The 24,491-nt window shown below is 46.4% G+C and overlaps 1 protein-coding gene across 2 annotated transcripts in view; it reads right to left on the minus strand.

Annotated features, from left to right (window-relative positions):
- SLIT3 (slit guidance ligand 3) overlaps positions 1 to 24,491 on the minus strand; it is a 589,038-nt gene that overhangs the window by 262,273 nt on the left and 302,274 nt on the right. The window lies entirely within an intron of this gene.

The raw sequence follows: 24,491 nt of genomic DNA on the forward strand, positions 1-24,491 counted from the left end.
ATCCTCATGTTAGAGATAAGGGAACAAAGGCTCAGGAAGGGTCAGCGACTTGCCCACAGGGATACACCAGTAGGCCAACCCAGGACTCAAACCTGAGTGATGGGACTCAGCGCCCTTCATTTTCACCATATATTGTATCAATTCCCTAACATGGCTTCTAGCTGGAGAGAGTATCAGGGACTCTGTTGCATAACGTCTACACATTTGTTTAAGAGATGATCTTCCTTCCTGGATAACAAATGCTAGGAGCGCAGGAGCCACACCTTACTTATTCGCTATTGTACCTACGGTGTCTAGCAAATCATGCACATTGACGGTGCTCATTGATTTCTAATCAGTGCTTGCATAAAGAGATGAGCACAATCTAGCAGACAAGAGTTAAGCAGCATTGCCTCATCCCTGGAATTATAAGCTTTCTGAAAAGAAAGAGATTAAAAACATTTGTTAAATTCCCGCTTATATGGCAGATCCTGTGCTAAATGTTTTACACGAAGGGTTTCTTTAATTACAAAAACCAAATGAGGTACAATTTCATACTTCCTTTACATATGGGGGAAACGGAGGCTCAGGGTGCTTAAGTTAATTGTCCATTCAAGAGGCAGAGCTGGGATTCAAGCTCAGGGCCAACTGGCCCCAAAGTACCATGATCATTCCATGACAGTGTGCCCTGGTCAAAGATAGCTTCTTGGTCTGGATGGTTTGGTTTGGGATAAAAAAAAGAAGTACAACATGGTCAAATATAGATAACATAAAACTGAGTGTAAGAAATTGTGGATTTTAGGGGCACCTGGGTGGCTCAGTGGGTTAAAGCCTCTGCCTTCGACTCAGGTCATGATCCCAGGGTCCTGGGATCAAGTCCCGCATCGGGCTCTCTGCTCAGCAGGGAGCCTGCTTCCTCCTCTCTCTCTGCCTACTTGTGCTCTCTGTCTGTCAAAAAAATAAACAAAATCTTAAAAAAAAAAAAAAAAGAAATTGTGGATTTTAGGTTGGGTACTTTTATTAATTTAGTTATGTGCTCATAGGCAAGGTTCTCCCATATCTGGGACCTCTTTCCACCATCTGCAAAAGGAGGAGGCTCAAGCAAATGGCTGTTCCCAATTCTGATGGTCTGTGACCCGAGGAAAGAGACTCAAGGGGGCCAGGAGATACAGCAGTGGTCTTGCTGGAGCTGGGAGAAGGTGCTCTCCCTTGGCCAGCTGGAAGTGGTGGTGAGGAAGACAGCAATTAGAAGGTAGGTGTGATACTTTAGAAGTTTTTTCTAATTTTTCTCATCATGCCTGAACCTTGTAAAACTTCAGAGCTCTTAAGTCATCCAGACATTCATTAGCTCAGTAATGGGAACTCAAGGCTGCTACTTCAGTGTTCCAGAGAATGTTAAGATGCAAAGACACAGCTGGCCACACAAAGCCAGGTTAAGACTATTGGAAAGAAAATATGGGGGATCTAGCAAGGATCTGTAGTTAAAGAACCAAAGAATATTAAAGTTAGACACCTACAGGGGTGCCTGGGTGGCTCAGTCAGTTAAGCATCTGCCTTTGGCTCTGGTCATGATCCCAGGGTCCTAGGACTGAGCCCTGCATCAGGCTTCCTGCTCAGTGGGCAGTCTGCTTCTCCCTCTCCCTCTTCCTCTGCCCCTGCTCCTGCTCCTACTCTTTTGGGCACGCTCTCTCTCTCTCTCTCTCATGTGCACATGCTCTCTCTCTAAAAATAAATAAATGGAATCTTAAAAAAAATGAAGTCAGACCACTAGAGAAGTAGGCAGTGTGGACTGGGAGTTCATAGAGATGCTTATTTGGCCAACATGGTACTTGAATAATGTAATTTAAGCTAAAAATCCAAACTCCCACATTTACACGAGGGAGAAAGACCTCAAAACTGAGGTTCTGTATTCTCACATGGTAAATATTGGATGAGGCTCAACTGAGTAAGAATCTTCTTACAAGTAAAAAAACAAAAAACAAAACAAAAAATCTAGACCAAATGCCTAAAAAGCCTGGAAATAGATTAGAAATAGAGCTTAATAAGGTCATTGAGGACCCAATTTCTTTCTGTGTCCTCCATTCTTCCCTGGCTGCCTTCAACATAAGGAGGCCTTCCTTGATGGGGGCAAAATGGTGACTGTGGTCCTAGACTTTACAGCTTTATCACTGAAACACAGCCAGCCTTCATGTGCCTCAAAATGTCCAGCAGAGACCTGAGCTTTGGGTTAATCAAATCACCTTGAAGTAATACTTATGGCTGTAGGAATATCTTGCTGTAGGCTGGGATGGGTCTCAGCCTAAGCACATGGCTTCTACTTAGTGGGGGAGGGGCAGGATTGAGGTTGGAGAGACAGCCTCATTATTTACCAGATTCTGCCATCCTGTCCAGCTCAGTGGGCACATGCCCAATGAACCATGCTCTCTACCACTCCCCATTGCCTGACACTTGGCTTATTTTAGCCATGCCAGGTATGAGATAATGAATCCAAGTCATGCCTCCCTTTTCCCAATTAAGTGAAAGAACATGCATGCATGTAGAAACATACAGAAGGCAGTCATTGGGTCAGAATCATTGTAGAGATGGGGAAGTTAAGGCTTGGGACATATTCTACACTTCCAGGTCAGGAAGGGAGACTTAGCTTCAGCTAACGGGGCTGAGCCAGTGACAGAACCCAGGGTGTTTTGCACTGTCCACATGGGCCTGAATTTAGAGCCCACTTAAATGGGACACATCCCACTTAAGATTTCACTTTCAGTCCATGGAGAGATGGAAAGTGACAGAAAAATCAAGTCAATTCAGTTTTGATGAGCAGCAGTGGTCTTTAACCTACGCGTGGCTGGAGTAATCCCTGGGAGAATCCCCATTACACAGGTAACATCTCCTGCTTTTTCTGCTGAGACAGGGCTGACTGATCCAAGTAGGGTATAGACTCCCATGCTGGTTTAGAACATGTCCCAAGTTCCTGTTGCTTAACAGCTCCGGGAGGGCCTGGGTTGAAAGTGGGTGTTATTAACTGAGCTGTGCTGCATATAAACCCATGAACACAACTAGGTGCTTTGTCTGACAGTTGAGTCAACAAAGTTACAAATTAAGATATCAAGCATATAGAATAGGTAAGTTTTAAAGATGATGTTAGATTGGGAAGGCTGGGCACAGGAGGCACCCTCTAGAAGATGCCGGGCACCCTTGCAGTGGAAAGGGTCATTGGGCCTGTTGGTGGTGGACACTGAGATTGGAGAGAGAGAATCCAGGAGGGAAGGAAAGGAGATCCTGGAGCTTTATTAGTTTGGCTAATCTTGCTTTAAGAAAAAAAAAAAAAAGGGCGATGAACTCAGGAAAGATCATGCACTATGACTGAGGGCAGGCAGCAAGGTTTTATGTAAGAATTGGTGTCCGAAGTACTGACAATCGAGGCTGTAAATATGGCTGGTGATGTAATGATCCCTTGACCTTGAAAAACCATCTCTTCACCTGTATCATGAAGAGTCAGTAGATAATCTCTACAATCACCTTTTGTTCAAAAAACCTTCATTTCCAGAAAGGATTGTCATTATTCACCAGTCAGGGACCAGCGCATCTTTGATTAGATAAAAGCCCCAGCAGAGGGGAACCCCCAAGATATAAGTACTAGACATTATTCGGGTGCCCACGGTAGGAAGAAACAGCCAGGAAATTCACTCATTCATTAAAAAAATAGTCTTTAGTTTTGGCCATGTACCAGACACTGTTATCTGTACCAGACATGGTACAATGATGAATGCAAATAGAACTAAACAAAAAACAGAATCAATACAACCAAAACCTATGTACAGACCCTGCCCTGTTTCTTGTCCTAGGACTGATGAGCTGGGTAAGGGGGCGAGGTGAGAACCAAGATTAATCAAAGATTGATCAACATTAGTCAAATAATACAAGTAAATGTAAATCTACGTAGTAATGAGGGCTTTGAAAGAGAAAGTATAGGGTGTTTTAGGAGTTTAGGGAAGGGAAAATGGACCTGAGTAGGAGGCGAGGTGTGGGAGTTGAGAACAAAATGAAGAGGTAATAGGGAACAGAGCTTTCCATGCATGTGCAAAGGCTCTGTGGCAGGAAGAAGTAGGATGGATTGGTAGAATTGATAAAAAATTTAACATGGCTGGAGAACAGCACGAGATGAGTAAGGAGAAGGAAAAACCCAAGGACCTAAGTGTAGGTATATTTTGTGTCTAAATGTTAGAAACTTTTTTCTTTATCTTAAGGACAACAGGACACCATTTAAGATATGTATATATATGTGTGTGAGAGAGACAGAAAGAGAGACACACAGAGGGAGACAGGATGGCGGGGTGGGGGGAGGAGGAGAAATAGCTGGTCAGAGCTGTGCTTTGAAAAGATCATTCAGAGCATCTTGTGGAGTGTGGATGGGGAAGGCCAGGGATGTGTGACAAGGGCACAGAGCCCGGTGATTATGCAGACACCTCCACTGCACGGGACTGTACTGTTCCCACCCCCTCTGCCTGGCAGAGCTATGGATTCTGATGCTCTAGAACCCCTGGCTGCCCACCTGCCCACCTGCTTGCCTCCTGCCCCCCGCAGGGATCTCTGGCCAGCTGCAGGACCCAGAAGGAGTTTCAGTATTCCTCAGGGTTCAGGGCATCTCTCTAGCGGCTGGCCACACCGAGACTGGGCTTCCAAATATAGAATGCATAAGCATGCTGCTCTCCAGACGGACCGGACAATGAGACTCTGCCTTGGAAATCAAACAACAACATCCTCTCTACCCCTCCCCCACAACACGCACACTGGTACCCTGCATATCTGTCAGAAACCTTCTCCCTGGACAAATGATGATTTATGTGAGGCTGCTCTATTTCCCGCCCCTTTCTTGCTCTATTTTAGGAGAATATATCCAGACCATGTGTTTTTGCTTAGCCTGACACATTCCAAGCAAGCTTTCTGTATTCCGTGTGCTGGTGAAATGTCCTCCCTTAAGAAGTAGAAGGGCAGGAAAAAAAAGCAAAAGTGATCCCAACCCCCACATTCCCTGGGTGGCTAGAGGAGAGGTCATTGCCTGCACACTGAAAGTGCTGAGGAGTGCCCCACGGCAACCTGAGCTGTCCCTTTCATGGCCAGATTCTGGGGCGTGCCAACAGACTCCCCCACATTTCACAGGAGCACCCCACGTCAAGCACAGAGGAAGTGGGGAGGGGTGAAAGTGGCATCCCAACTCCCCAGCTCCCCAGGTTCACCAGGCACTTTCCCTCCTAGCGGCCTTTGGACATGCAGTTCTCACTGACTGAAACCCCCGACCTCACAACACACCCGGGTCATTCACCTGCTTCAGGACACCGCTTACAGGATGCCTTGGCAAAGCCCCCTTTCTTCCCAGAGGACCCCATGCAACACGAGTGCCCCGTCACCACGTAGCTCAGCGCCTAGCTTCTCTCTTTTACGGAAGTGACTGTGCATGGCAGTTATATTCAGTTCCTTGCTAATTTTCACTTCTTTCTTTCATTTGGCTAGGGGTCGCCCACTATGGTCCATGAGCCAAACCCGATCCGCTGTCTGTTTTTGTAAATGAAGTTGTGTTGGGACACAGTCCCTCCTGTTCATTTCTTCACAGACTGCCTGAGGCTGCTTTGCCACACATGGCAGAGTACAGCTGGGACAGAGACCATATGGGCCTCTAAGCCTAAGACGGTTCACTCCCTGGCCCATTACAGAAAAGGGTTAATGACCTCTGTATTGGACAGTAAACTCCATGAGGGCAGAGTCCAGGCCGGTCTTGTTTATCAGGTTATTACTGGTTTCTTGCCCAGAGTCTCATATATGAACTTGATCCACATTTGCTCAAAGACCCTCAGAAATGCTAGGTTGGGATTGCTGAGTCAATGGCCATGAGGATAATCTTCATTTGTAAACCTCAGTCTTTGTTCTTTGCTCTATTTATGGCTTGCCTTATACTTAGTTTGGGGCTAAAAACCGGGAGAAGATACTTTAGTTCCATAATATGAGAACAAGAGATAAAGTTTTAAGTGGTGGGGGGACCCCAAATCCTCCAACTGGATTTTTAAAGACCAACAAAGCTATAAATATTAACAATTCTGATTTATGAGGCCACAGAGATCATCCCGAGTTACAACAGCAAGCTCAAAGAAGGTGGCCTGAATGGAGAGAAAGGCAAGAGGCTGGGAAAAAGGAGGAAAAAAAAAAAGAAAGAAGAAAAAAAATTTATTAGCTTGAGTTTTCCCCAAGTGGGCAAAGACTTCCTGCTGGTAAAAGGTGAGCATTTGTGCAATTCTTAATAAAGCATTTGGGAAAACACTTTTGTAGCACAATCAAGATTTTTAAGTCACCCAGTCTTGGGAAAATACTAGGAACAATTTAACTGGATTCAGATGGAATACTTTGAAAATTATAATTTGATCAGAGACATCAATGTGGGTTTATGTAAGGGAGACTTTAGTACCGAACCTGTTATAAATAAGTTTCTTGGGTAAATTACTACCCTGGGAGATAAGAAAGAGGCAGATATTGACATGCATTTACAGAAAGCCCGGGGCACACTTTCACATATTATTGGCCAACAAGACATATGAAGGGAGATTAGGAGACTGCAGAATACACAGTGTCAAAAACACCTCATTTCATTTTTCAAGCTGAACAAAATGTAAGAAGCCAGGTGAACCGAGTGAATTTACTGTTTGTAAATAAAGCAAAAGCTGAAAAAACATAATCTAGTTGAATATGCTCAACCTTCGAGATTTCTGGTCATGTGGCGGTATTTATTTCAAAACTTTTGGCCCCAGTGTGGAAATGGAAGCGCAAACTGGGCTGGGCACTGAAGAAATTGCAGTCAGTCTGTGTTAGCAGTCTAGTCACCTGCAGATCAGCAAAGAGGAGCCCCTTTAGCGTAAGGGTGTCTGTTCTTTATTATTTGGGCACACCGCAAAGTACGTCTTCTGACATCTAGTAGAGCCCTTAATCCATTTCTAGTGAAGAAGGCTCTAAAAGCTAGATTCCACTGATGTGTCCAAAAAACGTCTGGCTCAGAGCCAGGTCCCCGTGAGGCCAGTGGAGGCACTAGGACGCCGTTAGGGGAGGTGCCCAGACGCAGGCGTGACCCTGACCGTACAAGTTTCTGAGGACGAGGGCCTCCTTCCACGGTGCCCCCTGAGCACCCTGCTTGTCTATTCCAGTCTTGGCTCTAACAAGGACTTTTTGTTCTTCTCAGAACAATCGAGCCCGAATGGATCGCTCTCGGAGAGGAGAAATGATGGTTTCCTCCATCTGGAGTTTTGTGAGAGAAAGAATTTAAAGATGATAAAATATCTATTGAGGCCAAAATGGGAAGAACCAAATTAAGGCTTGAGCATATTCTCAAACATTTAGGGGATAAGCAAGACCTGAATTGGGCATGAGAATTTGCTTTCTTCAACAAGAAAAGAAACTAAAACTTCAAGTAAAGCTGGACGAGGAAGATGAACCTTGTGACTGTCATAGATCAGAAGCAAACTTTATTAGGGCCTTTTTTCTCCTGTTATTTTATGGTATGATTTTGAGACAGCTCTAAGATTCTAGGTTATTTTGTCCATTCTCATCAGTCCCAAAATAGAGAAATTGTTACTTTCAGGGGATTTTTGACTCATATTAAATTAGCTCAGGGAAATATGATGAGTTCTGCCTCTTTAAGAGCTGGTGCCTTACGGAATATCTCTTGTTGGTCATCCAAAATGAACTTCATGCCAAGAGCACTCTGACACCCCAGCGTGACAAACTGATATCATACGGCTACTCTAAGTCCAGACAGAATTCTTCTCTTTTATCACTTATCAGCAGTCACACGAAAACGTTCACTGTCTTTCTGAAGATGAACCTTTCACTTGATTCCGAGGTGGTGCCTACAGGTTCTAGGCAAAGAGCTTAACAAGCGCAAATGAAATGTGTGGTGATGTGTCTGTCTTCCCAACTGTGAACCCATCCAGTCGCTCGCTCTAACCCACCGTACCCTGTCTGGTTGAGGAAACAAGCCCTGCCTTCCACATGCTCCCCGTGACAGCATCTTTGAACAGAGCATCTCCACAAAGCAAAACCAGCAACAGCATCTGGTTCCCCTATCTGAAGCAGGCCAGGGCTGAGGTGCTCATCACGTGCAGAAGTGCCTGAAGAGATGCTATATTGATTGTGAGATACAATTGTGAATTTTATGACCTTCTGGGAAAAAATAGGAAACATAAAAGCAAGAGTTTTGTGCCAGATGTAAGAACTAAACGCTCCGGTTATCTGATTAGCATTAGAGACATGTGCTTTGAATGTGAAAACACTGGTAAGTCTCCCCAGGTGAGCTCTCGATCTTATCTGCGCCATTTATGTCAGACTTTTATATGCCTGCTCTTCTCAAATGGGGCCCAGATGAAGTCCAATCTTTTGCCTAGAAGAGTCAGGAGTGCCCCAGATTTCTTTATTTTAAAGCCAGAGTGATTTTTACAACAGAGAGTCAAAATGTGGGGCCGTTGCTTGGAATCCCAAACAAGAGGAGTAAGAGAAGGCGGCGTGGGGCTTCCTTTCCATGCGACCATGTTTTCCCTGCTACCAGTGTCACCCCCTCTCTCAGGTGTCAATTCGGATGGCAGAGGCTGTCTCTGGAGTCTACGTATTAAAACCGACAGAGAGGGTGCCTGGGTGGCTCAGTGGGTTAAGCCTCTGCCTTCAGCTAAGGTCATGATCTCATGGTCCTGGGATCGGGCTCTCAGCAGGAAACCTGCCTTCCCCCACCCGCCCCTGTCTCTGCTCTGCCTACTTGTGATCTCTCTTTCTCTCTCTCTGTCAAATAAATAAATAACATCTTTTTTTTTTAAAAAAAAGTAAATAAAACCGACGGAGAGAGAACCTCCCCGTCACTGCCATTGCCTATACATTAAGTGCACTCTCCTGTATATGGCTGGATCTCCCCAGTCCGTCTCTGAGGGCTCTAAGTACCCCCACTGCCTGAGCCTTTTCTGCCTGAGGAAAAGGCACCTATGCCTTGCACCCTATGGGGGGGTGCAAGGCAAAGTTAGGTCATGGTGCTCTTTCCAGCCTCACAAACTTGAACAGCACTAACCAATTTTTCCCACATGATACCTTGTGAAGATGAGGATGGGGAGAGACAGATGCTCCCATTCACTTCTGGAAGGAATGTAAGCTGGAAATGCCTTTCGGTTGAGCAACTTGGCAATATATCCCAGTAAGTCTTCCTGTGTATAACCTGTTGTTTAGCAACTCTCTTTGCAAGGAAATAGTCTGACAAAGGCCCAGAAAATGATTGGACGAGACTGGAGCACATCTGATGATGGAAAAAAACTGGAAAGCACCTAAACTTCCCAACCACAGGAGCTGAATATCATAGCCTATCATTACCGTAGAAGACCAATAGCCATTTAAAAAAGGAAGAACGGTGTTGATAGGCTTGGACAAATGTTCTATGTATTTTAAGTGAAAAGGGAGCTTTCCAAAGGGCATGTGTGGTGTAATCCAATGCTATAAATAGAAATGTGTGTGCATGTGTGCACGTGTGTGTGGATGTGTAAGGGGGAAGAAGATCTGGGGAGAAATTGCACCAAAATATGAACAGTGATTTTCTTTTTCCCTAGGTGAGGGATTATGAGTAAATAATTTTTATTTTTTGGCTTCTCTGCATCATGTAATTTTTCCACAGTGACTATAAAACACTCGTGTGATAATTTCTTTTTAAAACCGTTGCATGCCTCCAGCACCCCTGTCTTCAGTCTTGGAAGGGTTTTGGTTACCTTTGTTGCACCTGTCCCTCCAACAGCTCTCCACCTACCATATCGGAGGTGGTCAGCCTGCCTCTGCAGAAAGGACAGCACGTGGTTTCCCTCTTTCCTCCCCACCGTGGCAAAGCTGGCAGAACAAATGAGGTCTGCGCTCTCAGACACTCTGGCCCCTCCTGCCGGCATCGCCTGCTTGCACTGGATTCTCTTCCCAAGCCCTGCTCACCTGCTCTGGCAGGCGCTCAAATTCCTTCCACCCTGCACTCCCTGGGCCTTGGAAAAGAGAGTGGGTTTTTAAGATTCCTCACCACACTCCTCCCTGAACATAAAGATAAAGAATTATTTATTTCTGCCCTCCTGTTAAACACAGCATTCTTGTCTCAGAGCTGATCTCCTCCTCTGCTTGCTCGGGTCAGCGGAGCTGGGGATATTGCTGTCACCACCCTTATCCACAAGCGAGCCTACCCACTCTCACCCCCCCACCCCCGTCCCCACCGCCGAGCCCTGCTCAACTGTTACTCTTCCTGTGTCTCCAAGCACAACGTGTAAACCTTCTCCTTTGCCTCTCCTGGAATTTCAAACTCTTCTCTTCCCCAATACGGCTGGGATGGAAGCTCCGGTCTCCACAGAAGGGTGGCAGAACCCCACCCCTGTCGTCACCCTGGCAGATGCCAGCCTTCACGCCCATCATTGTCAACCGCATCACTCTTACTTTGGAAGGCATCTCTGTAGTCGTCCGCGGTGTTGAGCGCATTACAAAAGGAATCCTTCTGCAGACCTAACTGTATACCCTTTTAAGTGTTCGTCTTCAGGGAGCAAAAACTCTCACTGGGGAGAGATGACAGAAACCTTTACCCACTCACCCACAGAAATCTGGTTCCTCCCTCACAAGTCACCCAAAACGAGTCTTCTAAACTTGGAGTTCATTCTCTTCTTTACCACATCGATCTCCTACCTCATGCCTTGGCTACCTACCTCTGCAGGTCTTTGCCCTAACAGACCGTAACCTCCTACACAAAGCTCAGGCAAATGTGGATGCTCTGACTCAGAGTCTTTCATAGGTCTCTTGCTAGCTCTGTGACGTCGGGTCAGTCATATCATCTCTCATCTTCATGTAAAAAATGATGACAACAATGTCTACTATGCACTGATGTTTTCAGAAGCAGGTGAAAACACAGTCGGAGTTGGTCTGAAGCAAGCACTGTTTCTGGTCTACAGAAACTTTTGCTCAGACAAAACAAAACAAAAATACCCAGTGTACATTTTTTATGAGACACCAAACTTATGATAATCATAATAATTAATCATTCTGAGGCAGAGCCATTTTTGTCTTAACCAGCAGAGAGAAACAAAGCCATTTGAGAAGTAAAATAAAAGCACTGTTGTTGCCGTTGTGTGTTTTCATTTCTCTTACCCCCTGAGCTGATTCTTCTGTTTTCTCTTTAAACAGACACAGTGGAGGCAGCTAAATGGACTCAACCTGAATGCAGACAGGCAGGGAGTCAAGTTGGGGTTGTGAAGAATAAATGACACGGGGAGGTTTGGGCTTTGATTTTTCCGCACCTGGAGCTGCGGAGCGCCCTGGCTCCGTGTGCGACTGGACAAACACGCTGCTGGCCTGCGTGGACCCGGCCACCGGCCCTTCCCCAGCTGGCTGGCATCTCTATTACCCCAAATTGTGGGGCTCCCCTTGTTTGTTTTTGATTTTCTTCTGTTCCGAGAAACGGCGGCAGGAAGAGGCTCCCTCCCTCAACCAGGTTGTTCTGAACACAGACATCAAGCTATCAGCATGCGGCTGCTCTGCTCAATCAGGCTGATAAACTTGAACGCATCTAGATGGTTTTCTGACAGGTGAGGGGTTGACAGCCTGATAAACGGGGACGAGACGCCCTAAATTTGTCTGTGACAGGTGCACTTCTGTGTGCTTGCTTCCCTTCCAGGTGGCTGCCCTGGCTCCCAGGGGTGGGCAAGGGATGCTGCTGGTCTCAGGCGTAAGAAGACCCAGGAACAGAACCTCTGCCGGAGCCAGTGGCTGTACCTCATGTGTGCAAAAACAGACGGGGGTTTTTCTTTTCCTTGACAGTCCTGCCCCTTCTCACACCCAGTCTGGGGACACAGACTTCATACCTGCACCATGTGGGCAAAATCAAACCTTAGCATCAATATTTCCTGCCTCCTGGGATATCTGCTTTCAATCACTGAGAAGTGGATTTTAGTCTTTTATTGTAAATGTTCAATAAATATCCCTAGAAACAAAGTCACGGGAAAGGTGTTCAGATGTTCACGGCAATTAAGCAGAAAACCAGGGTATCCCAGAGCCCTCTGCTGCATAAAAAAGTCCACTCTGGGGGCTCTTTTGGTAGGGTACCTCCAGGGGGCGCCCTTTCATTTCCTGTTCACATTCTCTATCTTGAGCACCTTGTAAGCAGGAGGCACTGTTCTAGGTGCCAGGACTCTGTTGGGAAACAAGCGAGCTTACATTGTAGCTACGCACATAGGGAACAAATAAGACCATCTGTAAGTAAAGCTGCAAAAACAAGGTGCAGATTTAGGTAAGTGTGACTTGGGAAATAATTGTAGCGACAGGACAGAACGTATTTAGAAGAGGCCACATTAGATGGGTCGCCAGCAGTTCTCTCAGAAGAGGTGGCAACTTCTGACCTGGGATCTGGAGACTGAGAAGGAGCTGGTGGTGAAGAAGACCTGGACGGGCATTCCAGGCAGAGGGAGGCACGGTTGCCTTGCTGCGGATTGGGGGAAAGAGTGAGCAAAAGGCAGAGAATGGTGCAGGATGACCAACAGCGCAGAGAATGGACAGGGACGGCAGAGCCAGGCTATGCGTGACCTGGAGGGACCAGGCGAGAAGTGTGATCCATCCTGGCTTGCTGATGGGCTGATGGAGGGTAAAGAGTGACTCCTAGGTTTCTGGCTGGAGTCACTGGGTGGATTATGGCGACCCATTTCCCAGGCGTGTTTTAGGGCAATATTGGTAAAGACACCCAAAATGTGATGCTTGAATCTCAGTTTTCCTACTGGTTCATTGAGTACCTCCTGACAAAGGGGTCTCTGAGCCCCTCTCTGAGTCTCTCCTTAGCTGTAGAAGCGGTGCACTGACTGACACCTGCTTTTAGGGATGCTGGAGGGGATAAGGGAGAGGACCTGGTATGGCAACTCATCACGAGAGTTCCGCGGCTGCTGGCTCCCTCAGTTTCTCTTTCCTTTGCTGCCTTCTATACGTTCCTACCCATCTCTGCGGTTTAACTCAGCATTTGCTTCTGCCTCTCAGTGGGTGTGAGCGGCGTGCAACATCTCACCCACACGTCGGGGCAGCTGTTGTCACTCTGTTCTCTCCTTCCGTTCACGGGATCAGATGCATTCTTTCCCAAGTCCTTTCTCCTGCCCCATGCTGCGCCACAAATATCCCCCGCATGGATTTTTTAGGTTCCCTTCTCCTCTCTAGGTGTAAGTTCCTGGTACAAGCAGAGATAAGAAGTGTTTGGTTGAGCCAAAATGCTGGCAGTGACTGGGGCATGCTTTCCTCAGACGACCTCTGAAATTCTTTCCAACTGCGGGATGCTAAGCTTCAGCTTAACACAGACTCTGGGCATTGCCTTTGCAGATCCCAAAGGAATAAGGGGACACAGACAGGTTCCTTCTGTCATGTTTCCACGTCTGTCATGAATATAATGACAGCGTTCTAACTGTTGGCTTCCGACTCGTGGTCAGAAGAGAAATCATCTGGAAGTAACTTCTTCCCCCCACCCCGTTCTTCATTAAAAATGTCTAAACAGCTTTATCAAGACATAATTCAAATACTTTGCAATTTATCCATTTAAAGCAAGTAATTTAACGGTTTTTAATATATTCACAGATATGCGCAACCATCGCGATAGTCAATGAATGCTGTTTTCATCAACTCGAAATGAAATTCCATATCCTTTAACTATTACCCTGTCCCTCATCCCCCATCTCTGCCCCACCCCCAGCCCTAAGCTCCCACGAATCTACTTTTTATCTCTATAGATCTCCCCATTCTGGGTTTCCGTATGAATTGAATCATATAGTACGTGGTATTTTCCCCATGTTTCAAGATGCTTCCCTGTGGGAGCGTACATCCCATTTTATGGCCGAGCAATGGTCCACTGCATGGACATACCCTATTCTAGTTATCCATTTGTCTATGACGGACACTTGGATTTTTTTCCACTTTTTGGCTATTACGAATGCTGCTACAAGCACTTCTGTGTACAACATGTGTGGACCTGTCTTCATTTCTCCTTAGAAATAACTTTTTAAAACTTCTCCTTAAATAAATTTTCCCTCTAACAGTATGGTAATAACCATGATCATAGCAAATAACATATACTGTGTTGCTAGCCAGTGCCAGGAACTATGCTGAGTTTACCTCACTGAATCCTGACCCAACTGGCCTGAGATAGGTATTAGTATTACCCCTAGTTTACAGATGAGGAATCAGCAGCTCACAGAGCCTGAATGACATAAAAGAAAAGAGAAATGCCTAGGTACTACTCACCTTCGGGTCTCTCTTCTTAAGAGAACCAAACATGAAAGATACAGTTAGACTGAGTCTGAAAATTATTTTTTTCTTCCTAAGGGTCATATTTCTGGGGACACTAGGCTCCCCCCTCCAATTTTATATTTGTTCTTCCAGAAAGAAGCGAAATTCACCTTCATAGGTTTGCATCCCAAACCATCATCCCAAGCCAGTCCTCTAATAACTTCACCATAGAAAAATAATGCTGCAAAGACCACATGAACATACCCATTAATAGACACAGATTTTACGCTTGTCCCGTAATCCCGATAAAACAAAGTTCCCTGTGGTCCAGTTTCTACATAGAGTTATGTGTAAAGAAGAAGTTAGGCCACCACAGATGGTCAAAAACGAATTTCAGCATTTACTTGAATCTCTTAAATGACCCTCATCTGGAGGCAGACTTTTCAGGCACCCTTTCTTTCTGATCTCCATGTATCATGTGCTCACCTCCTGGATGTCTGCACACTCCTACTTGCTAACACGCCCCCATCCCTCAATCAATCCTGCCATTTTACCACCTCTCAGGTCTTGTCTCTTCATCTGTTTTCCAGATTTTACATCACAGGACAGGCAGGAACTAGACTGGTAAAGACAAGACTCTCTTTTGAAGGGGCGGGAGTCAGGGAAGGCAGCAGGGAAGGGTGGGGCAGAGAAAAATAGGGATGGGGAGGAGAAGGAGGGAACGGATACATATAATTACATTTTCTTTTTATAATGCATGCATTTTTTTCACTTTGTTTATTCATCAGTATAAGATTTTGACTTGTTCAAGGAGTCCCCCCCCTCCCGGAGATCACCTGACCAACAGCTGACCAAAGCAAACAGATACATTAAATGCACTGGGCATATGACCAGCAGAATAGTAGAATGAATAACTTCTCTAGCTTTGACTAGAATGCAAATGGCTGGCATTACATAAATAGCAGATCCTCATTATTTGCAGATTCCATCTTTGCAAATTCGCTTACTTGCTAACATTTATTTATAACCCCAACATCAATACTCACAATGCTTCTGCAGTCATTTGCAGACATGCGCATAGTTAAAAAATTTTGAGTCCTCTGATCAACGGGTTCCCAGTTGAGGTCAGACAAGGTGATGCTCTGACTTCTTGTGTCAGGTGTCACACAGAGATGGTGGGGGGGGCGGGGGGGGGTTGGGGAGGGACACCTTGGGAGCGAGGCAGTGTGGTGCAAGAAGGTGGAGCTCTTAGGCCTGTTGAATAGTGTTGAATTCCAACTCAGTCACCAGTTACTGGATTGGCCTCAGGCAAGTCTTTTAACAATTCTGAACCTTGTTTTTTTTATTTCATAAAACAGAGAAAGTAGAATCTATCAGAATGAGTTGTTTTTATAATTTAAAATTATCATGTGAGGTTTGTGTGTACCTATTTGCCCTAGGAGCAGTGATTCAACATGCACTAATTCAGTGTTCGAGGTGACTTTATCGACTCTAAATACTATGAATCATGAGAATCCAACGCAAATAGGTTTCATGGCCCTTGGGTGACTTGGATGATGGGAAGGAATCTACAGCCGTTCTTGGAAACTAGCGGAGGACTGGGTATTCTGCTCAGGTCTCCTCGCCCCAGGACTCATCAACTCAGATTTTTGTCTGTTTATCAAAGCCTCACAAAAACATGGACACAGGAGACCTAAGAGTTTAAAGATCATCTATCTCTTTTCTTTTTTTCCCCTCATGATGAACCCTTTCTTTGAATGAAATCCGACATGGACACCTTAATATATAAATCAGATCAAAGGAAAGCCATATCCTTGAAAGAAGGGGCAAAGGAAAACCTGGAATCTTGACAGAAAGAATGTTCCTCACATCCTTTCTCTTTACCTCACTCCTGACAGGGCTGGCATTATCAAGAGAATCAAGGAATGTGAAGGCCGTTGATTCTGCCCAACCTCCCCACAGTTTGTGTGGGTACTTTCAGACTCTGAGATGTAAATTTCCCAAAAGTCCAGATCAACAAAGTCTTAAATAGGAAGGCCCTCCAAATTCTGTAAAATATTACAAGTCCTCCAGAGTTGTCTACCTGAGATACCGAACAGTCAACCAAGACTTTCCCCTAATTTATCTTCTTTATCCCCAACATACATGGCATCTAGAACATAGTGAGGAAGGATTTTTCTTAATCAACAAGGTTAATCAAAAATGTTTGCGGATTTCAATTCTAAAATGGGATATATTCAGTATCTATATAAATTCTGGCTACATAATTGTAATCCAATTAGACAATATTGGGGAGAGTTTGGATTTAGAACTCATAGGGCTTTATGAAAAATACAGAAAACTAGAAAACCATGATTATAAAACCATTCCGTTTTCCTCTTGTTTAGAACACTTTAAATTACATACATATTTTTAAAGCTGGGAATTATCAACCTACCTATCAACCTATCTATTTTTTTTTTTTTCACTGAGTTTGTTTTAAAATTTGGGAAATCGATATCCAGAGAGATCAAAATCTTGTTCAAAGTCCCACAACCAGTTTGCAGTGGAGCTAGACCTCAGCCTGAAGTCTTGTCTCTTAGTTCACCGCCTTCTCCACTTTTAACACTATTGGCTTAAGTCATACAGGGAAGTGGAGGGGCACCTGACTTCTGACTCATGAAACAGAGCTGGACTGCTCAGCAAAAAGAGAAAAATCCTTTGTTGACCCGATCCTCTTTCCAGTTTGAACCAGATCTCAGCCTCTACTACTCGGTGGGAAGTCAGATCCCAAAGGAAAACAGAATTTTAGAAAGTCTGTTCCTTTTTTGGCGTTCGAGTCTTGAAGGGACCAGGCCCTGGAGACTGAAGGGTAATTTAAGGGATTTTCAAGGGTACCTCGGAGTGTACAGATTTTCTTATCACCAATCCCTTTAGAACTAAATGCTTACATTAATGGTACTATATTGCACTTCCCCCTAAAAATAGGTGCACTTAGAAGAGCCAATAGGCTCTGAAGTCACCTTGAGAGAAGAGGGGAGCTGGCTCTTTAAGACAACAACAACAACATCAACAACAATAACAACAACAACAACAACCATTTCAGACAGAACCTACCGGCCTCAGTCTTCAGGGAGGGGCTCTCACCCACCTACTCTCTGCCCTGGGCCCTGTCTTCTACCTGCTGACACAACTCTGGCCTCTCCTCTGAGGATGGGGAAAGGATTGAGAGTATCCCTTCCAGAAACACTGCCCATTTGCTGGGTCTTCCTCCTTGGCCTCTGGAGGCTGGCCTTCCACCATTCTCTTTCTCAGCGTTGGCCACACATCCCCCTGGCCTTCTCAGACCTGCGCTCCCGTTAGGTAGTAAAGTCACCACAAGGGACCAGCAGACCCTACTTTCAGCAGAAATGCAGGTCAACACAGGAAGGAACTTCCTGGAAAAAGGACTTCTGCACACCTGGCAGGGGGCGTCCAGCCAGACTCCCAAACACACAGGCACACAGAGCGTTGGTATACAGGGTCCACACTCAAGTGGAGGTCGAGGGGATGAAGGGAGGCTTAAAGTGAAGTTGAAGCGCCTCCGTTTTTTTTTTTTTTTTAAGATTTTATTTATTTATTTGGCAGAGATCATAAGTAGTCAGAGAGGCAGGCAGAGAGAGAAAGGAGGAAGCAGGCTCCCCGCTGAGCAGAGAGCCCGACGTGGGGGGGCTCGATCCCAGGACCCTGAGATCATGACCTGAGCCGAAGGCAGAGGCTTAACCCACTGAGCCACCCGGGCGTCCAGGCGCCTCTGCGCCTCCGTTCTTAAGAATCTTAGCTACCTTTCTCTGCAAGACTGCGCCTCCTCCATGTTTCCCTGGGTCCTCTCCTTTGCTTCTTCCTCTTGAAAGAGTCCCCCGGAAGCCTGGGGACTCCAGGCTTCCAGGCAGGACAGTTTAACTCTGCCAGATCCCCTGCCCCAGGTACAAGTCCTACCTTGGCAACGCATCCAGACCTATCAGCAGGCCCCTGCCTGGGGTCTCACTCATCGTCGTGCTCAGAGGCAGGACACAGAGGAACGTCTACAGCGGCGCTACTTCTTTAAGAGCCAAAGTGCTAGCGTTGATTTTTAGTTCAAGCAACATAAATCTCTCTCCATAAGCCACAGACTTCACCTTACCCTCGCCTAGTGACCCCATGACCAACCACCAAGAGCGATGTCAAACATTGTGGATACCAGGTGTCAGCCATGATTCTAAGTACTTTCCATTCAAACTCATTCACTCCTGGTATGCCTTATGAGGTAGGTGCCAGCTGCCTTGGGGGGGGCGGGGGCGGGTTACGACTCTGAAGCTCAGAGAGATCATGTAACTTGCCCAAGTTTATAGGCCTGAGGCTTTCTCTCCAAGCTTGTCTTCCTGATCTTTTGTTATGCTCTTCTGCTAATGGATTCCACTGTCCTCAATACGGCTTCAGAACCGACCTTCTTGGGACACTGAGGACCCAGAACTACCAGGTACGAGAAGAGGAGGAAATGCACGTAGGCTGGGCACACCGCTGCCTAGTTATTGCGAGAGAGCTTTTTCAACCTCAGAGAATGTGGCATTCCATGCTAACCAATCATTTTAAATTCCTGCAATAAATGAAAAAATAAACACACAGCTGAGGATATAATTCAGCTAACCTCGCTCCCAAATGAGGCTGATTCCAGATAGAAAGCAGATTTTCATATTTACTGTATGTGACAGCTGTAGGAATTAAATGAATCATCTGTCTATCTCTATCGCCTTGTTCCTCTTGTGCTGTATGTATCTATCCCTGGGGTTGTCTGTCTTCCCGTAGCAGGAAGACAGATCAGTGTAGTTTCAATTATTAATTCCATGTTTGGATCACAGTAACACCAGTTCCAGTCCAGTGACCTGCAGTTCCTATTGATTTAGGTGATGAATTATCTACACTGCAATGTATTATTAACTTTATTTTGTCTCTTATTCCTTCCGCATTCATGCATCAAAATAATAAAGCACCATTCATAGGGCTAAAAGGACCCGTTTCCCTTCTCACATTCCCCACAAGGCAAAGCCAAGGCACGCCGGGGAGGTAATTACACAGAGCTGGGGCTGGGGGTTGGATATTTATTTTGCCTACGAATTATTTACCTCAGCTGCGAATTTAGGGGAGGGGAGAGAAGGGGGGTCTTGAGTGGTGGCAGGGATCGGAATGGGGATCAAAGGGGCCCAGGAGGAAAGTTAATGAAGACAAGTGAAGATGGGAACCTTGGAGACGTAAGAGAAATTTAAAAACCTCAACTCAGAAGGTCAAGTTCTAGGATCAATCACAAATCAACCTTTGTGATGCTGGCCGGAGGATGGCTGTGGGTGTGGGTGTGTGATGGTGGTCCGGTGAAGGGAAGGGGGCAAGAGAAGAGAGCGTCACCAGTGTTTCTTTTCTTTTTTTTTTTTTTTTTTTTAAGATTTAGTTTATTTATTTGTCAGAGAGAGTGAGCCCAGGCAGACACAGAGGGAGAAGCAGGCTCCCTGCTGAGCAAGGAGCCCGATGTGGGACTTGATCCCAGGACGCTGGGATCATGACCTGAGCCAGAGGCAGCTGCTTAACCAACAGAGCCCCCCAGGCATCCCAATCACCAGTGTTTCCTGTAAGAAGTTTCATGTTGCTCTGCTGTGTGCTCCCATGGCAAGACCTACCGAGTGAAGTCACATCCCAGTGAGATGTGGAATCACAGGTGTAAGGCTGAAATTCGTTGGTTTTGGGCGGCCCATCATTGCCTTCATTTTTGGATAAAGGAGAGACACACTCTCTAAACTATCTGTTGAGGCATTGCTTTTCCCTGTATACAATCCGGTCAGGTTGTTAATCAGGATGCCCTATCTTTCCTGGGGCCAAATGCAGACCCACACCGGGCCAGTGACATTCTCTCCCCATCAAATGGCATTTGAATTACAGGCAACAGAACAAAAAAAAATCCTGAATGTGGTTGGCGTGTATTCATTAGCACTGGGGCCTGGGCAGGACTATCAAGCAATCACTGCTCTCAGGACCCTCGGAGGACAATCAGTGCCCATCTTTGCAAGCTCTGTTCTGCAACATCTCTTTGATTTGAGATACCCCACTGCACTTGGTTTCAGAAATCCCTTTTCTGAAAGTTTTGTTACTTTCAACCAGAGAACTTGCACTCAGCTGTCCGGGGACTTGGCTGCATCTGGAATGTCACTGAGCCCTGAGCGCTGGGACAGGTGGAGAGGGAAGTGATGGATATCTTGTCCATGTCTCCAGGCCCAACCAAGCAGCAGTCACACAAATGGAGAGAGCAGGGCAGCAGGGAAAGTGAAAGTATTCCTCTGTTCACGTTCTCCCATTTCTTGTTCCCACTGAACTCAACCTCCCAGCCTCCAGGATTCCTCTGGGAGAGTCTCCCAGCATCAGAGAGCCTGAAGGGATACCCTATCTGGCTACCCCCTCCGAAGGGAAGACCTCAGCATGGGGTGCCTGGGGTCAAGCCCCCACCTATGGGCCAAACCCCGAGAGAAAGGAGAGGCACTCAAAGACGTCCCAGCCTGAAAGGGAAGAGGAACATGTTAAATGTGTAAAAGTTTCCCTGTGTTGACAATCGGAGGATTACCTGGGTCTCATTTTTAATTCTGTTCAACTCAAAGGCTTTGTGGGAGGATGCCTGCCTCGCCCTAGGCCACTCTGGGTGTGTGACTCACTGCGTGGGAGGCCTTCCTGATCTCAGGGAGATGGCAGGACCGCTGTCCGGCAGTTTCTACTTGGCACCATCACCTCTCTGACTCAGACGCAAGAGACATGGCCTTCCTTTTCTCTCTTTTCTTCCCGTATCCCCATCTGCCCCCACTGGTAGAGCGCGGAGCACAACATCTCACACAGGTAGAGCTGACTCTACCTGTCAGCCCAGCCCCTGGCAACAAGTAGAGAACGGCCAGAGTGGTGCGGGAGAAGCGAGTCCTTTCTCTTTCCCCTACTTGGCCAAATAAGGAGAAGAGGAGCCGAAAACCACTGTGATTAGATTATATGGAAGAGGGTCAAAGATTAAAAATCCGCTGCCTCTCATTATTAGAGGAGGGATGACAGATTCAGACCAGAGCACAAAAGAAAATACATTATTTCAAAACAGGATATGAAACCCAGTCCCAGGCGATTAGTCTCTGTTAAGTAAATTTACTATCTAATCTTTTAACTGTCTCCCGAAATTGCCGGTCCAAAGTTCCCTCCCTCCTCAGTTGGAAGCTCAGCCCTGGGCGGCGCTGTCGTCTGCTCTGACTCCATCAGCACGCTAATGGGACCCGGACCCATCTCCAGGGCTCTGGGGGGACATGGCAGGAGCCGAGGGGGCTGGAAGCAAAATGCACCTCATAATAAAAACAGGATGTGAGCACCACAGACCAGCCCCAGCGGAGGAAGGACAGGGATGTCGGGCAGGGGAAACTGTCCGGGCTTTGGTTTCAAAGCCGGGCCCGTCGTCCTGGAGGCTGTCTTGTACATCGCTTTGGGCTCGTCCTGGGGAAACCAGACTTTGCTTTTTCCACTTAGCCCCAAGAGGCCCGCATGCCAAGGAATCCCATGCTCCCAGATTGTTCTCAAACCAGACCAACCTTCAAAGCTTTGATTTTAAATGAATGCTGCGTTGCAGGCCAAATACCACAGGCCTGTTTGGGGAGCCCGGGGAGGACAAGATGTGCGCTTGGAGGCTACACGGGCTCACAGCGTCATCCAAGCAATGAGAAAACAGGACACAGGGAGAGAGGGGGCCCGTTTCTCAATATCCTTCTTGGCTTGGGGGCCACTGTCAACGTGGAGCCCATCAATCAGAGAGGTAGAGAGCATTAAACGAAAAGCGACCCCTTCCCTTTTCTATTTACCAAAAGGAACGCTCTCTTTCTCTCTCCTTTTCTATGCTTCACTGTGTTCGCATCATCTGTTTAGTCTAAAAGGCTCAACTACTGCACAAAGAAAGTTCTCTCCAAGAATGAGTTTTCCAGAAAGAAGCTCTCAGACAAGGGTGGTGTGTGCGGCACTCTGCGCGGCCTGGAGAATGGGGCATGTGTTCAGCAGGAGGGGGCTGGCGCAGAGCTGGCCTCCCTGAAGCCTTCTCAAGGTGCTCTGTTTGTGTGATTTATCCCTTCTGGAAAATCCAAACATACAAATGCGTCTGCTGTAAAAGCCAGGGCAGACCTGGGACTCAAGGCCCAAACAAAGCAAACTGCATACCACTCCCCTTCCCTGGGGGTTTTCTCAATTTTAACCTTTGTAGGTTCAACCCAAACACATCAAAGGGAAGTGCATGGATTTCTGCTGGGGATCAGTGGCTGTCATTTCTCTCTCTCTCTCTCCTTAGCTCTCACCAAGCGTCACAAAGAACCCTGAGAGAGCAGCACCTGGGCAAAAATCGCCTGCTCTCAGCCCCTGGGATTTCAGAACCGGACATCTCCGTCTTGCTCATCAAACCACACAAATCAGAGGTCCCCACTTTTAGATAATGGGACACAACCCTCAGAAGATGCAAACCCCAAACTCTCTTTATCTGGTCACCATTTGCTCACAGGAGGTTTGATTCATATTCTCGAAGAGGTAGACCAGTTCTGCCTACCTCTCAAATTCCAGCCCGCACACCGCTTCCTTCTGCTTAAAATGTACTACCGAGTGATGCCCAAGTTTGAGCCTCGTGGAAAAACGGATGGAGATGGCAGATAGGGTTAAAGATGCGGTGTCCCTTGAACATCAGCTGTCCCAGGGAAAGGCCATTTCCTAGGCTGGGAACTGTGCTCAGGGCTTGAAATGCGTGAGTTTGTGTAAGCTTCAAGCCATTGTGAAGTCAATGCTTTTGCTTCCACCCCTGTGTTATACTGAGGCAACTGAAGCTCAGAGAGTGTCAGTCCCTTACAATGGTCACACAGCTTGGTAAGCGGCAGAGTGAGAATTAGGACCAAAGCCTTTCTCTATGCTTGAAGTTCTTATTTTCCATATTGATTTGCATAATATGGCAAGGCCTCGAGAAGGTCCCACGCTCTTTGATCCAGTACTCATGAGGCTATGGAGACAGAGATAATGGTGAAGGCAGACAAAGATATAGGTTCAGTAACACTACTGATAGCAGAAATTTGGGAGAAAAAATATGGCATTGGACAAAAAAAAAATCACACCCATAAAAGAAAGTACTATGGAGTCATTAAATGACTAGGATAGGATAATTTTCTAATGACACGTGAATGTTTACAACGTAATATTAGGTGAAAAAAAATAAATGTGTGACCAAATGTCCGCAGATAAACCAATGGATACGTCCATTCTGGGATAGCCTTGCAATGGATTATGGTCACTCCACGGGAAGAGAGCAAGTTCCACACAAGCACTGACTGAGAAGGATGTCTTCTTTTTGCTCTCATTAGTATTTTTTCCCTCAAAACATATTCTTTTTTTTTTTTTAATAAGAAAAAAAGTATTAAAAACAATTTCAACCCTCAGATGAGGGCACGGGTTTTAGAAACTGTCTCGGTCATACGGTTTTGCCATCGTACGTGTGCTGACGATACTGCGCATGAACGAGTTGCTCTGGTTCATCAACATACGTGCGGTTTGACTCCCACATTGGTTTATGCACCAGTGTGTGCCTGGCCAGCTGCGGGGGGTGTGCTGACAGGGATCTGACTGCACGACAGGTCCGATCGTGGTGTTGGGAGATCCGAGGGAGGTTGGAGTCAGATCTGAATAGAGGCAGCAGAGAAGATGAACACGCGATGAGGCTTGGAAGCACCGAGAATAGAGGTGGGAGGGTCATTCTCCTCCTAAACAGCTACACCAGTGCCTCTGGTGGGTGTTCCAGACCTAGTCCCGCCCCCGTGCCCATCCAAATAAAATAGAGCCTCAGGTGACGGGGCCAGCAGAGCCAAGAGCAGGCCAAATCAGCTGGCACCATGCCCAGCCAACAGGGCCTGATTTTAATTATTGCGGATGCAGTCGGAAGGTTCCTTACTGCCCCAGGGCACTGCTGCCCCCGCCCCTCCCACCCATGACTATGATAACCATGCGTCTTCATTTCTGCCCTGATCAATAACTCTATGCCTGAATTCTAAAGATACATCAGCTGCTCTCCTAGTCCTCTGATAAATGGTTTCAATCAATGTCAGTCAGGAGCACGATTCCTAGAGCCCTGGGTTATTGTATCAAAGGCATCAGGTTTCCCCAGAAGCTTCTAGGACCCTGGATACTCAGGGGCCTGGAAAGCTGGAGCTGAGACTGCA

The sequence above is a fragment of the Mustela nigripes genome, chromosome 12, assembly GCF_022355385.1.
Source record: "Mustela nigripes isolate SB6536 chromosome 12, MUSNIG.SB6536, whole genome shotgun sequence".
NCBI classification, from domain to species: Eukaryota; Metazoa; Chordata; class Mammalia; order Carnivora; family Mustelidae; genus Mustela; species Mustela nigripes.